A 15,249-nucleotide genomic window follows, 5' to 3' on the forward strand; every position below is an offset into this window, starting at 1 on the left:
TCGAATACTACTAGCTATTCGCAGTAAATATTCGATTCAGAGCCAGCGTTGATTGGCCGAATGCTATACAGTGTCGCCGGAGGGAGCACTACTGCGCACGCGCGTGCTTTCAATAGCTTTTAATAGAAACCGACGTGAATAAGCAGGAGGAGGGGGGCTTGGAGGCAGCGGTAGGCGTGTAGAAGCTATGACGCTAATGGGTGCACAAGGTAGTTTTAAAAAGCGGGGGGTCTTTTTACACACTAACAGCAGCACCTGAATAGCCTTTTTCTGTTCAGCTGCTCCCTCTCAGCTTTTCCCTGTATAGAGATGCTCTCTGTCACTGGCCATGTTGGCAGCTACAACACAGCCCCATCACTGTAAGGGTGCATTCACATGGAGTAACGTGCCGCGTGACCTGGCACGTATACGGCGTGTGAGATTTTGAGCGCCGTATATGCTCCCATTGATTTCAATGGGAGTTAGTCTCGTATACGCCGAGTTATTTTGCGGCCGTGATTTTGCGGCCGCAAAATAACGCGACATATACGATCCAGGCTCCCATTGAAATCAATGGGAGCGTATACGGCGCTCAAAATCTCACACGGCGTATACGTGCCAGGTCACACGGCACGTTACGCCGTGTGAATGCACCCTAAGGAAGCGGAAGCTCGTTTATATAGGTACAAGTTGGTAGGATCCTTAGTGATTTTCAGGGCTCCTAGAGGTTGTACACCCACATAGCTTTGTGCTATAACATTATCAGATGGAAATGCACTTTATTTCAGAGCTGGCTAGTAGTATACTATACAGGTAGTCCTCGGGATACGACGGTCTAGGGTCACGACGTTTCATGGTTACGACTAGAGATGAGCTAAAAAGTAAAGCTCCCTCATAACAGCAAGCTGCCAGCACTCCTGACTAGCAAGCTGCCAGCTCTCCCTGTACAGTACGTGATTTAGTGTGCAGCAGCTCGGAACCAAGGAAGACTGTACTGTACTGTACATGGTACAGTCTTCCTCGTTTCCGAGCCGCTGCACACTAAATCACGTTGATCCGTTCCTACGCGGCGTCGTATTCGGCGTTGAAATTCGGTTTACAACGCCGCGTAAGAACGGATCAACGTCGTAAGTCGAGGACTACCTGTACAGTACTGTGCAAAAGTATGCAGATTTGGAAGAATGCTACAAAGTGAAAAGGCTTTTAAAAATAGGAGTATTAATAGATTATTTTTGCCAGTTAACAAATTGAAGTGAATGAACAAAAAATAAATCTAAGTCAAATCAATATCTAATGTGACCTTTACCCTTTGCCTTCTATCAATTCTTCGCTCTGCACTTGGACACAGTTTTGGAAGGATCTCGGCATGGAGGTTGTCCTTCTGTCTCTTCATGTAATCCCATACAGACTGGTTGATGTTGAGATCAGGGCTCTGTTGGGGCCATATCATCACTACTACTGTATATATCTGTTGTCATCTACCCTTCCTACCCCGGTACCAACAATGGAGTTTAGCAGAAACACAGAGAATAGTACTGCTTTGTGTAAACTGTACTAGTAACATTATACTCTGCGATCATCATTATTATTAATAATAATAATAATAATAATTCTGTATTTTAGCTCCTGGATAACCAAGGTTATTTCCAAGGTAACAATCATCATTCTCACACAATCCAAGGTAAACTACAAAACATCTGCAAAGTATTTCATGACCAGTCACTTCTGTCTTCGTTCTTGGCATCTGGCATTGAGTTGCGAGGTTGCAGGGTCAGCTGTGGCCATTTCCCATTAGTGCCTCACATATATTAAAAGTCAACCAATGCAGAGCTATGCAGGATCCTTCCCCAAAATCTCGACAGTCCTTTTTGTCTGATACCCCTCATTCACATCTGCGTTGGTATTCCGTCCGGGGGAGTCCGGATGGGGACCCCCCGCCCCGAACAGAATACCAAACACAATTGCAAGCAGTGTGTAGTAAAAGCACACGGATCCCCATAGACTATAATGATAATGATAAACAATATCAATGTACAGACTCTCCCAAAAAATTGTGCAAAAAAAAAAAGATTTAAAAAAATAAAAGTTCTAAATCGCTCCTTTCCCTAGAATACATATAAAAGTAGAAAATGACTGTGAAACACAAGCACATTAGGTATCCCTGTGTCTGAGAGTGCCTGGTCTACTGAATATAGGGGATCTGCAGTGCTCCTGTTCCGTCGGGAAGGGGTTAATAGGAGCACTGCAGATACCCTATATTCAGCCAGGCTGAATTCCAAGTGGGGGAAGAAAAAACAGTCCTCAAGCTCAGGGAAGGGGCAGACAGACAACCAAAACACCCCCTCCCCTGTCCCAGCACCCAGCAACTACTGCACCCAAAAACTCCGACCATTTTAATTTTGGAAATTTTCCAGTAGCTGCTGCATTTCTCTCCCCCCTAGGCTTATACTTGAGTCAATAAGTTTTCCCAGTTTTTTTGTGGTAAAATTAGGGGCCTCAGCTTATATTTGGGTCGGCTTATACTCGAGTATATACGGTAGTTCAAAATCTACTTTCATGTCCGCATGATTCGTTTGGGCAGCGCGCGGAAAGCACACGGACCCCATTATAGTCTATGAGGTCCGTGAGCATTTACTGTACAGCACTTGCAATTGCATTTGGTATTCCGTTCGGGGGGTCCCCATGCAGACTCCCCCGGATGGAATATCAACGTAGATGTGAACGAGAGGATAGGGTCAGCCAGGTTTCATGTAGGGTTTTGGCATTTTTAAGGCAATACTACTGCTGCAGACAAAACTATTCGTCCCATTAAATTGACTCAAAGTCCTGACAGAAGGCACAAAACGCACCTCAGAAAAGAGCTGTTTGCATTTTGGTCCATTTTCTACGCTAATGCTGAGATTTGGTGGATAAAATGCAATTTTATGAAATACAGTAAATGTAGCGCCAGATTGTTGGGATGATACAAGTGCTTTATGCCGAATGATCGCCAACACCTTGCGGATTGTGGGTTCCTTCACTACCCGTCCTTTCTAGCCAAGCGCTTCTAGTTGCACTTCTGGTATATGGCAATTATGAAAACCTATTGTCGTATTCTTTATTACAGTAATCATGGCAAATTATTATGGATATTCCTCAAACTACATTGGAGATTTTTGGAGAGAGGAGTCTCTACCTGGGTTTCAGGAAGTGGTTCTCCGCAGTACGGACCAGCCCCAAGATGGAAGGATCTATGTCATGTACCACGGCACCACCTATGCTGCAGCTTTACAGATCATCCAAACTGAATTCCGGCAATCTAAAGATGGAATGCTGGGCAGAGGAGTCTATGTCAGTAGAGATAAAAACAAGGCTCTGAGATACCCCCTATATAATAAAACAGATCAGGTCGTACTGAAACTCAGAGTCAATGTGGGCAAAGTCAAGAAGATTGAATATCAAAATCACCCCTTGCAAAAGACATGGCACGATTATGGCTACGATACTGCCTGGGTGCCAGCGTATAGTGGGATGGTTGAAAGTGGGCTGGAAGAGGATTGTGTTTGGGATCCCAATAGAATCAAGGTGGTGGACATTGCCGAAGCCTCATCATCACAACATATGCAACAGCTGAAGTATCTAGTAGAGAAATATAGAAAATAGACATAATACATTGCCAGGAGATGATTATTAATGGCGTTAGCCTCTATAGTAGTATCACTGACCAATACTGTATATGTAACAATATTACACTTACTATGGAATTAAATTACACATTTACCAAAAATGTCTCCAATTGTTGAGTCTGTGACCAGGGTGAAGCCTATTAAGCTAGCAACACCACTAGATAGGTCAGGTTCACCTGAATGTTCTCCATGGAAGTTCATACCTCCATTGCCCAGATATTAATTTATTTCACAATATACAAATTAGCAGTCTATAGCACTGAAGGCATCTCCAAATTACTATGCACATTGCTCTAATACAGGGGTAGGGAACCTTGGCTGCTGTGAAACTATAACTCCCATCATGCTCCATTCACTTTCATGGGAGTTCCAAGAACAGCAGAGCAAGTATGCATGCTGGGAGTTGTAGTTTTGCAACAGCTGGAGAGCTGAAGGTTCCCTACCCCTGCTCTAATACAACCTATCTCCCTACTATCTTATTTGAGTGACAGGGCCAGGGAGCTATGCTGAAATCTTACCTGCTTTTTTTTTTTTTTTCTTTTTTTTTTTTTTTTTTTTGGGGGGGGGGGTGAGTTTAAGCATAAAGGAGAGAGAAAACAATTTTTACATTTTTAGTAGCCATTTTTCTATTAAAAAAAACCAAAACATGGAAAAAGTGAAAAACAGACACCTTTCCCCTCCATTTTCTTTACATTTTCTTGGATATTAACCCCTTCCCGACATGCGCCGTAATAGTACGGCGCGTGTCGGGTCTGTAACTATGGCGGACCGATCGGAGGCATTAACCCCTCCGGCGCTGCTGTCAAAGGCGCCGGAGGCGCCATTTTCCCGGCGGCGCATGGGTGCCGCCATTTTGGCAAGGATCGCCGGCTCCTGGAGCATGCTCCAGGGCCGACGTCATGTTGCCATGACAGCTGGGAGCCTTGTTAAAGGCTCCCAGCCGGTCTGCAAATTCTCTCTTTTGCAGGCTGGTGTATGCAGCCTGCAAAAGAGATGATGATTTTTTGCAATGCATTGCAATGCATTAGCATTGTAATGCATTGCATTAGTGATCAGACCCCCTGGGGTTCAACACCCCTAGGGGGTCTAATAAATGCAAAAAAAAAAATTAAAAAAAAAGTAAAAAAAAAATATAAAAAAATATAAAAAGTATTAAAAGTTCAAATCACCCCCCTTTCCCTAGAACAAATATAAAAGTAGTTAAAAACTGTGAAACACATACATGTTAGGTATCCCCGCGTCCGAAATCGCCCGCTCTACAAATCTATAAAAATATTTTTCCTGTTCGGTAAACGCCGTAGCAGGAAAAATAGTCAAAAGTGCCAAACCGCCGTTTTTTCACTGTTTTGATTCTGATAAAAATTTTAATAAAAAGTGATCAAAGCAATAACATTTCCCAAAAATGGTAGAACTAAAAAGTACACCCGGCCCCGCAAAAAAAAGACGCCCTATGCATCCCCGTACACCTATGTATAAAAAAGTTACGGCCGTCGGAATATGGCGACTTTTAGAAAAAAAAAAATTTAACACCGTTTTGGAATTTTTTTTAGGGGTCAAAATGTAAATAAAACCATATAAATTTGGTATCCCTGGAACCGTACCGAAACACAGAATATAGGGGACATGTCATTTTGGCTGCACAGTGAACGCCGTAAAACCAAAGCCCGTAAGAAAGTCGCAGAAATGCATTTTTTCTTCAAATATACCCCATTCTGAATTTTTTTCCTGCTTCCCAGTACATTATATAGAATAATTAATGGTGGCATCATGAAGAGAAATTTGTCCCGCAAAAATTAAGACCTCATATGGCTCTGGGAGCGGAGAAATAAAAAAGTTATGGGGTTTAGAAGGAGGGGAGTCAAAAACGAAAAACGAAAATCAAAAAATGCCATCGGCGGGAAGGGGTTAACATAAATAAGAACATGCAAAAAAATTTTATTTAAAAAACATACAAATAAAGCCCCATTTATAAATGGAAAAAAATTCAAAAATTATTTAAATGACTCAAAATAGAATAATGTTAAAGCCCTCAAATCCGCATGTACAAAAGAACCCAAAAATGTGTCTGTTCCTGAACCATTGAAAATGGCCTATTCCTGAAGTGATTAAAGCCAGGTTCACACGGGGTTTTTTTGGTCAGGAATTTGACGCGGAATCCGCATCAAAAATCCAGCTCAAAAAACCGCCTCCCATTGAATTCAATGGGTTCATTTTTCCGCAAGCAGTTTGTTCCCGCTCGTGGATAACAGAAGCGACACGCCCTTTCTTGAGGTGGATTCATCCGCAGAGCGACACTCCCTCCCGTCTAGGCCCATTCATTTAGGCCTAATCCAGAGTGGAATGCTGCGACTGGATGGTGGTGCACTGTATGCACTACACCGGCATCCAGTCACAGCTAGCCATTCTTTGGACCGGATTCTGAGGCAGTCACGGTGTTTACACTGTGTGGAGCCCCGGTCTAAAAGGAAAACCAAAACTGTCACCAAAATGGTGGAACCCAATGCGTTGCTGGTGAAAAGATGCCTCAGTTTCTTAACTTATACATCTGTAGGGTTAATGCCCCTTGTATAATACATTGGAGACCTGACAGTTATAGTGGCTGCTTAGCTTCAGAATGGCCGCCATCTTTAAACACTCGACATCCGCAGTAATAGTAGGGCAGATGTTGGGAAAGGGTTAATATTTATTTTCATCATATAATCACATCCCAATTGTATAAAAGCAAATCAATCTATTCAAGCTAATGGGAATATCTGACACAATTGTGTGATATCTGATGAAATTGTTAGGGTAAGTTCACACGGAGTTTTTTGAATCGGAACCTGACTAAAAGCCAGTGCACTGCACCGTCATTCAGCCGCGCACTCTGCTCCGGATTAGGCCCAGTGAATGGGCCTAGTCTGGAGGGTGGCGTTTCTTCAGGCCAAATTGTGAGGTGACTCGGCCCGAAGAATGAGCATCTCGCTCCTGAGTGGCTCCCATTGATTTCAATGGGAGCCGTCTTTTTGGTCAGGGTTTTGAGGCGATTACGGCCTCAAAACCCTGACCAAAAAACTCTATGTGAACTTACCCTCAGAAGGTATTTCAGGAATTTACTTTTTAGATTTGTGTTATTTTTGAGTAATATTTTAACCTTTACCTTTGTCCTGCCCCAATGGGTTCCATTTTTATTAACCATTTGTGTTTCGACATCTGCCTTATAAAGAAGGGGTTTTAATAGCCCGAAACGTGAAACATTGTATCGTAATAAGCAGTTTTCATTGGATTTGATCTGTTTGTTGGGAGTACATAGTGTTCTGTTGTAATATCGCACACAGAGGAGACTATGCTGGGCATAAGAGTGTTGTGACTTTGTACAACCAAACACAGGTGTGTAAGCTATTGCTCACTGTTATCAGCCACCAACTGTGCACAAGAATCTTGTCCTCTCTGCTCTTCCCTGCCAACTTCTTGCCCTTAACTATGAACTGTAAACTTTGAACAACTGAAGTGATTAAATTTTTATATGGATATTCTCTCGGAAGAAACTCCGCCTCCAGGAGATAAATTTCAGAAACGAAACTTAAGTAACATATTTGTGTAGTACTGGCTGGCCAGGCATTGTTGCAGCAGATGTGCCCTGGTAAGTACATTAACCATTTTACAGTATTGACCCAGCTCAGGAAATATTTTGGAACAGTTTTGGCAGAGTAAGAGGAGGGCAGTTTATCAGCACCAGCGTCTACAAGGAGGGCAGTTTATTAGTACAAGCGTCTTCAAGGAGGGAAGTTTATCAGCAGCAGTGTCTAGAAGGAGGGCAGTTTATTAGTACAAGCGTTTACAATGGAGGTTAGTTTATCAGCAGCAGTGTTTACATGGAGGGCGGTTTATTAGTAGCAGTGTCTACAAGGAGGGCAGTGTAAGGCCTGGTTCACATCTGCGTTTGTATTTCGTCTGGGGGAGTCCATATGGGGGCCCCCCGAATGGAATACCGAACACTACTGCAAGTGGTGTGCCAGTGACAGCACACAGACCTCATAGACTATACTAGAACATGCGGACAGGAAAGTAGTTCACAATCTACTTTCCTGTCCACATGATTCGTGCAAACAGCGCGTGACAAGCACACGGACCCCATTATAATCTATAGGGACCCATGGGCTTTTACTGCACAGCGCCTGCAATTGTGTTTGGTATTTGGGATACCAACACAGATATGAACGAGGAGTAAGGCCCTACTTGGCAAGCTGCAGCTAAAACACGTTGTGGAAATGCAGCACAACTTTCCGCAGCGTCTTTCACAGAAAGTTTGCAGTATGGTTGCATGAGGATCTATGGAGAGGACTCAGGAGCTGAGCTCTCTCCCTACATGGCGGATGGCTCTTGTATAATACAGCCAGGACCTACCGCTAACAGCGGTGATCAGTGCCAACACCAATTGCAGCTGTTAACACTTTAGATGCCACGGTTAAACTTGACCATGGCATCTAAAATGCACAGGCGCCACATCAATATTGCAGTGAATAGTACAAGCGATCAGTCCCCCTAGGGTTCAAGGTCCCTAGGGGGTCTGATCTTAAAAGGAAAAGGAAAAAAAGTTTTTAAAAGTATTAAAAAAATTACAAAAATTATAATCCGCCCTTTCCCTAGATCACATTAAAAAAATAAAAAAAACACAAGTAAACATAAACACCTTATTCCTGCACTCAAGAATATCCAAACTATTAAAATATTAATCTCATATGGTGAATGGCATAGTGGGGAAAAAAATTTAAATAGACAAATGGCAAAAATTGAATGAAAAGTCATCAAAACATCAGATTTTCCCCCAAATGGTATCAACAAAAATGTCTTATTTTCCCACATAAAAAATGCCATAACCAGTTCCATACTTGTAAATATTAAAAAGTTACAGGTGTCACAATATGGTGACAAAAAATAATTATTTTCTATTTTGCAAAGTTTTGAATTTTTAAAAAAATATTAAAACATTACAAATATTATTTAAATTTGGTGCCGCCGTGATCATACTGACCCACAGATTACAGGTAACGTGATTTTTACCACACAGTGAGTGTTGTAAAAATTAAACCCATAAGAAATTGGCGCAAATGCATTTTTTTTTTTCAAATCCAACTCATTCTGAATTTTTTTTCCAGCTTCCCAGTACATTGTAAGGATATTGAAAAGTGCAAGTACAATTTGTTTTGCAAACAATGAGCTATCATACAACTCTGTGAACTGAAACTTAAAACTTTTTGGCTCTTGGAGTGTGGAGAGAGAAAAACGGAACTGCGAAAACGAAAATTGGCCTAGTTCTCAAGGCCGTATTCACCTCAAAACCCTGACCAAAAAGATGCTGTGTGCATGTCACTGCAGCCGCAGCATCAGGGGGTGACATCCGGCTTCACAAGCTTGTGCTCACCAACGGGGACGTGGGTTGACTTGTGGATTGCGGTGATTGTCGGTGAGCACAAGATTGTCACGTCCCAGTGCCTGGAGGACACGGTGAAGCTGGACAACACCCCCTGATGCATCTGTCATGATGGCACACCGCTCACACCAGGCCGGGCTCCACCATCTTCTCCGCACCGTGAGTGAGGGCAGGGTCTGGGCGCCCCTCTCTGGCATCCTTTGATCATTTATACACAGCTCCAGTGCCAGCCAGCATCGGGCCAGTAGTCAGCAGTTCAGCATGTCCCGATGCTGATGATGAACTGCGATGCTGGCCCGATAAGGGAAAAGTACCAAAAAGGCCTCCCATTGAATTCAATGGAGAGCGCACGTATGCCGGCTCCCATTCATGTCAATGGGATCTGCTTTTTACGTGCTCATTCTGAACGTGTTTTTACATTCAGAATGAGCACAGCGTAACTCCATGTGAAGGCTCCCTTAGATTGTTCCTGCTATAAAACTTGGGTCACAGCACCATCACAATAAATCAGTCATCACTTTTGGAGGAGCGGTTTACACAGAGGGGGTCCCCCAAATCGGTTTTGAGGGAGGCACGATGCTTTGCCCAGAATAGTGGCCGACAGGCGCTATTGACACTGAGGGGGTCATCTTTGCAGATTAGTTTAGGTAGGGTTGGCTACCCATTGCAGTATGACTATTTCTGGGGGAATATATGGTGTTGATTGATGGTGGGGCTAATATTTTGTATGCTTATGACCAAGGAACAATATGTTGCTCATTATGAGCACAGGTATTTATTTGCATGTATTATTTGCATGTATTTTGTTCATTATATCATGAATAGATAACACTATGTCCATATGTAGGAGGTTAGGAATAGATACTTACCTGTTGTTAATACATCCTTATAGGATCAGTGTTTTAGAGTTTATCCTATATCATGGTGATCTGAAATGTATGAAAACTACTAGCAGTCCAAATATCATAATGAAAGTTGTAATATCTTGTTAATACTATGAATTATCTGTCACACACACTAAATAATCGACAGTGGTCTCCTGATTTATTGACCCCCCTCTTTATTATACTGAGGTTGATGACCAATCTACGGTTAGGTTCTTGTCTGCTTCGGATCATCTGTGTACTAGTTGTATACGATAGACCAGTGTGGATCTGCCCTCTTAGACATGGCAAGAGCCGAATGTGGAGGATTTATTCCATTGGTTGATCACGTGTCACGTGAGGGGGTGGGGAATACAATCCGCACACTCGCCAGCTGCCAGGCAGCAAGCGGTGCGGCGTCTATATTCGGCAGTACCGGGTGTTTACCACTAAAGCCCTGAGAATTGCAGTTCTAACTGTAGGATAGGGTTGGCATCTAGACCCGACAGACTATCGCACTTTGAAATCCTACCTATGAGCAATTGCGCTTAATATACTATAGCTCCTGATTAACCTTAGGGCTTTACCTAGGTGAAAAGCGTTGAGCGGTTAGCTATGTAATACTAAGCCTGGAGCGGTAGCTGAGTTGCAAGCTAGGCAACAAGTGGCAGCAATACATCAATTTTATTACACTGTTGCTGTTTTAGTCAAAGAGAAAAACGTTGCCAAAGCAGAAACACCAAATGTATAAATAAAAAATATGAAAAAGTTTTATTTGAAAACACATAAAAAACATATAATCACATCAAAAGACATAATTTAGAAAGGAAAAGACAAAGAAAGGAGCCAATGCTGCCAAATTACATGATACATGGAAGGAAGTAATGTATAAAAGGGGGCACAAACAGTGTGCATCATATAAGGCAATGTGTCAGTAGGAGTAGATGCAATGTAAACACAGAGTAGTTGTATTAACCATATAGTCATAGTAAAGGGTTAAAGTGAAAAACTGCAAACTTCTAAAGGTAGGAGAAGAACCAGTGTTGATTGGCCTGATTGGGTTGATTGTATAGCATTCGGCCAATCAATGCTGGTTCTGCATCGAACTTTTACATTCGAATAGCGAGTGGTACTCAATCGAGTACGGGTATTTCGAATACCGTAGTATTCGATCGAATACCTACTCGATCGAATACTACTCGCTCATCTCTAATTTTAACCCATTTCCTGGTCTCAGACAATTTTTTTTTCTTTCACAGAAAATCCTTTTAGGCTAAGGCCCCACGGGTTGGAAACATTGCGCTAAAGTGGAACAACCTCAGCGAGAACGCATTGCGGTTCATCCCGCAGGGCTTTGAACAGAAAGTTCACAGAGTTTTCCTCTGCGGAATTTCTGTTACCAATATATCTACGGGGAAGCCGCTGGCGTTTCTGTAGATATAATTGACATGCTGCAAAACATGCCGGTTTTGGAAGTCGCAGCATATCCGCACTGCAGGTTGAACTGCAAAGTGGGAACTGGATTCGCATGAATCCCATCCATTTTGCAGATACTGTTAAACGCCGTGATTTTTCTTGCGGCGTTTCCGGCCCGTGGGGCCCCGGCCTAAGACCCCACGTTGTGGAAACGCGACTTTTTTTGCTGCAGATTTATGAGCCAAACTCAAGAATGACTGACTACAAATGTAATGGGAAATCTATAGGAAGTTCTTATACTTCTACCTACCGCACAATCCACTCCTGGGTTTGGCTAAAAATAACCGCAACAAAAAATGCAGCTTTATCGCAACACGGGGCCTCAGCCTTATACTGTTTCATGAAAAAAATATTTAAACGAAATCGGAGGCTGAGAGTTTTAATGTAATATAATACCAGGTTTATCATATTGAACTTACTTTTTCTGCTTTGTTTTCGGCACTCCCTTTACCTTGTTCATAACAGTTAGAACTAGAGATGAGCGAACACTATTCGAAACAGCCGTTTCGAATAGCACGCTCCCATAGAAATGAATGGACGCGGCTGGCACACAGTCTTTGCCAGTGACCGGCCGCTTAACCCCCCGCGTGCCGGCTTCATCCATTCATTTCTATGGGAGCGTACTATTCGAAACGGCTGTTTCGAATAGTGTTCGCTCATCTCTAGTTAGAACCCATTGAATCCTGCCATCTGCCTGTTAGAAGTGGTACTGCAATGTGTGGGGTTAGTAGCGTTTGTGGATATATAAACTGCTTAAAGTTTTTAGACGTACCCTAACCGATTTCATGTTAATGTCTTTCAGTTCACTGCTAAGGAAAAACAAAGACGTCACAATAGAAGTGTCACTGTGCTATAGCACTAGGTACAGTAACTGGATTATATTAGTAGAATGTATAGATTATATGGATAATATTCACATACTACCGTATGATATTACATTGTATTACTACATTAGTATATTTTCAAAGTGTTCTCAGGTCACCAAGACCTACTTAGCATTATAAAAAAGGGATTCCAATCCCCAAATACTTTGCAATTCTGTTTCCATTACTTGTAACTACTCAAACATACATTAAAAGGTAGGCATAATATAAGAAACTTACAGGGTTATTCTCATCTTGGCAAATCACTGACCTCAAGTCCTGACCGCCAAGGTGTGACTTATGGAAACAGGCCTGCAGTAATGGTTCATGTTGTTCCCATAACTATCATAAAAGAATGGGAGCTACGGAAAAAGCATTGCATGGTGGAGCTACACTGTTTCCATAACTCCAATTCACTTCTGTTGTTGTTACGGAACCAGTATTGAGCCGTACCACTTGCCTGTCTCTGTAAGTCCCACTCTGGTGGTTGGGACTTGCAGCCAGTTATTTTAGGGTAAGGCCCCATGTAGCGAGCCGTAGCCAAAAAGCGCTGCGGAAAAGTCAGCAGCGGAAACACATCACTTTTTTTTTCATAGAAAGTCTACAGAGTTTTCCTATGATGAAAAGACCAATGTTTCTGCAGGTATAATTGACATGCTGCTTGTGGTAGACCCTTGCAGACTTGATCTCTGTTCGTTGTCCTAGTGGCAGGGAACAGAGACATTGTTTTCCTAATTACATCCTGGAAAATAGATTTGCATATCCCCTTGATGTTTGCAGGCAACCCCCTGCAGACATCAAAGGGGGGGGGGGAAGGGGGGGGGGACTTTTCTTTACAAGTGGCCTTACAACAGCTGGGCCCCAGTGACTCTAGTGCACACTTGCAGCTGATCCTTCAATATCAGCAGAACCTCAGGCTGGGAGGGAGTTTCAATTTGAGATGGCTTGGCTGAAGAGGAATAGCAACTCTCCCCAGACCCAAGTTGAGGATGTCCATACACAGAGGCCTCACCAGGAGAACTTCCCTGTCATGGAGGAGGATGGGGACTTGGACATTTTTCTGCAGGTATTTGAGAGAACCTGCCAGCAATACCATTTGCCCCGTGAGCAGTGGGCACGGTATTTAATTCCAGGGTTAAAAGGCAAAGCCCTGGAAGTCTTTGCTTACCTATCACCTGAGTTGGATGGGGACTATGATGCCATTAAGGAGGCCCTAATAAAAAGGTACACCCTCCCGCCAGAGATGTACCGCCAAAGGTTCCGAAGTGTAAAGTGGGACCCCACAAGTAGCTATGCTGATGTTGTGCACAGCTTAGGGACTACATTTCGGCAATGGTTAAGAGTACTTTCTATTACCACCTTTGAGGACCTTGCGGATCTTATGATCAAAGAACAGTTCCTCGATGTTTGTCCTCCAGAGGTCTGCCATTTTGTATGCGACCGGGAACCTAAAACAGCAGACCAAGCGGCAAAGTTTGCTGACTCCTATGTAGCCAACCGGATGCCAAGGGAGGCCAAGGGAGAAACAACACTGCAGAGATCTCCAAGCTGGAAGGAGAGGCCAGGCAGGAGTTCACCACAGCCTCCTGTCTTCAAGTCGGGTAAGACGAACTCTGTCCCGAGTGGCCCCTCTACTCCCCCTGTCTCTGTGTGCCCCAGCAACCCCCCTCTAAGCTCATGTCTCGCCTGTAACCAGCCAGGGCATTTCAAGGCGGAGTGCCCTAACCGCCCTAAGAACCCCCTGCTTGCCAGGCCACAGAAGCTGACTCTTCTGTGTATTTGGTTGGGAGGGGCTCAATCCAATACCAATTGTCAACAGGTCACTGTGGGGGATAAAGTGGTCATGGGGTTTCGGGACACTGGGGCTGATGTTTCTCTGGTGCAACCCGATTTGGTCCCTCTGGAAAGTATTATCCCCTAGAAAATTATGTATGGGGTAAAAGGAACCCCCAACTTTCTGTGTTAAATAGTCTATTAATGATTATGAATTTGAGGTAATCAGGGCCAGTGTTGCGGGGGGGGGGTCTGGGCAATTGCTCAGGGCCAGAACACACAGGGGACTCATAGAACAGGAAAAATTTCCATTGAAGTCAATGGGACTGCTATTTTTACACGTGTATTTTATGCATGTGTATTATGCTAAAATGCACGCACGTAAACTCCATGTGCACAGGCCCTTAGTTGTACGGGCGCCACTTCACTGTGGTGATGGATCACAGCCCTTTGATCTGGATAAAACATAGCAGGCCAGATTGGGCGGTTGTTGTGTTGGAGCCTGGTGCTTCAGCAATACAATTATGACATCCTGCATAAGCCTGGCAGGGCCCACAGCAATGAGGAGGCCAAAAAGGTGCATGAGGAATATGGACATGGGGTCCTCCTTTCTCTCAGCACGCTGTAAAAGGGGCAGGTGTGGTACAGGATCAGCCAAGTGGGATGAATCTTAGATGTGGATTCCATTCATGGATGATTGATATCACACTTTTACCCCTCAGACCATGGCAGACTTGATGTCTGCATACAAACCCCTCCCCTCCCTGAATACAAGTGTAACTTCGTTATCACAGCAGGGAAGCTCCTGGAGAGATGTGTATTGTGTCCACAGCAGATCATCAAAGAAAATATAGTAAAATTATGATAATTTATGAGGGGAGCATCCTACAGTCACACCAAAAAATTCCTCGGATGCGCAAGACCTGAACGCACGCGTCAAATCCAAACGCTGCAGCGTTGGAAGCATGGAAAAGGCCCAGGTACTCAACTCCCCACCCAAGGGGATCTAGGGGGGTCAATCCTGGTGTTTACACGATGGAAACATTGCCATGACCCTGTCAAACCCATGACTTGATATCCACTGTTGTCTGGCAAGGAGTTATATGCAAACTCCTCTTGGTATTCATGCTTCTCTTTAACCCTATTCTGTTTCTGTACCGTATTCCTTGTTTCACCTGTGTTTGCCATATATATATTGTCCGGGTCTGGGGTTGCTA

General features: G+C 43.5%; 1 pseudogene; it reads left to right on the forward strand.

The window, feature by feature from the left end:
• LOC142209973 (uncharacterized) overlaps positions 1-15,249 on the forward strand; it is a 41,349-nt pseudogene that overhangs the window by 22,367 nt on the left and 3,733 nt on the right.

The sequence above is a fragment of the Leptodactylus fuscus genome, chromosome 6 (genome assembly GCF_031893055.1).
Source record: "Leptodactylus fuscus isolate aLepFus1 chromosome 6, aLepFus1.hap2, whole genome shotgun sequence".
NCBI classification, from domain to species: domain Eukaryota; kingdom Metazoa; phylum Chordata; class Amphibia; order Anura; family Leptodactylidae; genus Leptodactylus; species Leptodactylus fuscus.